The sequence below is a fragment of the Branchiostoma belcheri genome, unplaced genomic scaffold, assembly GCF_001625305.1.
Source record: "Branchiostoma belcheri isolate BF01 breed outbred unplaced genomic scaffold, Haploidv18h27 scaffold178, whole genome shotgun sequence".
NCBI lineage: Eukaryota > Metazoa > Chordata > Leptocardii > Amphioxiformes > Branchiostomatidae > Branchiostoma > Branchiostoma belcheri.
Window position 1 is genome coordinate 58538 of NW_017803246.1, and position 1281 is coordinate 59818.

General features: G+C 39.9%; 1 pseudogene; it reads left to right on the forward strand.

The window, feature by feature from the left end:
- LOC109467217 overlaps nt 1-627 on the forward strand; it is an 11955-nt pseudogene extending 11328 nt beyond the window's left edge.
- The last annotated feature ends 654 nt before the right edge of the window (nt 628-1281 follow it).

Below are 1281 nucleotides of genomic sequence, written 5' to 3' on the forward strand. Positions count from 1 at the left end.
CAAATATTCAACTTGACAAGTTTAGAGTATGCAAAATCTTCTCCTGGGGTTTTAAAGTTTTCAGGCAGATGTTGTTAGCACAGTTGAACTATAGTAAGATGTTTATTCCAACATAAAGATGAAATTTTAAACAATAACTGTCACCATATCGCGCTATTAGGATAATTAAGGCCACACCAATTTAGTTTGTTGGTTCTCGGATTCGCCTCTTCATTTTTTTTTGATTTGCAAAAAAAAAAATATTCTGGTTCTGAATCAACTCAAAAATGCTCATATTTTGCCCCAACAGTTGAAGAAATTCCTTTTTCTTCCTACAGTTACAGTTTTTTCCATCTATCAATGCAGTAGTTTGATTAAAAGTTCAAAATTTATACTTTAAATCTTAACCCAGCCTTTTTTGTTGACTTGATGGCTCATATTGTAGCATTTGGGGCTATAATAGGATGCCTAGACCTGTTTTATTTTTATTTTTTTCGCCCTGTCGCTTCATATTTTTTCTGAAAAAATCAGAGAACCAACAAATTAAATTGGTGTGGCCTAATAGTGTAACTAGAAATACCCTGGATGCCAAACTAGTATTGGGCCGTTAACTTAAAAGTTTATATCTTAGCCATTTTCCTTCGGCAGCCGAGAGCCCTTTGGCCGCCTGCCTAAATTACCACTACGGGGGAGTTGAGCCCGAGGGGTTTGTCCGGCCCTTTACTATGATGTAGGGCCAGCCAAACTCCCCCCGGGCTAGACTCCCCCGTAGCAGTAATTTACACCAGCGGGCGAAGGGCTCTTGAGGCCAGGAAAACGAGTTCTGGCTTCCAGGGTAAACTAGAAAGGTAACAGCAAAAATGCATAATGTTAACCTTCACATGGTCTAGCCTAACAAAGTACTGCTCTGTTAAAACTTTAGATCCAACACAAAAAGTTCTCTCACCTAGAGCTTTTGACCAGTCACTCTTCCTCAGTAGACTGACCCAGTGAGGCTTGTCACGTGGCTTCTTTAAAGTGTGACGTCAACACTGGGTCGACGATGTAAACCTGTACATATGTGAGGACCGCCTGGCCATTGTGACCACTTTTTGGTGGTCCCTAATAAATGATTTTCCCCAGTGAAACAGGCAGTAAAAATTCTGTCTAAAGTTACAACCAGTCCATCTTGACCAGATTTTATTGGTCCTCAATGTTAGTGGTCTATACTTGGGGACTTTTATTAACTATCGTTTCACATCGCATCTGTACCAGTACCTGAACAAATTAAAACACTTGTCTAGTGACTAGACTGTACACCAT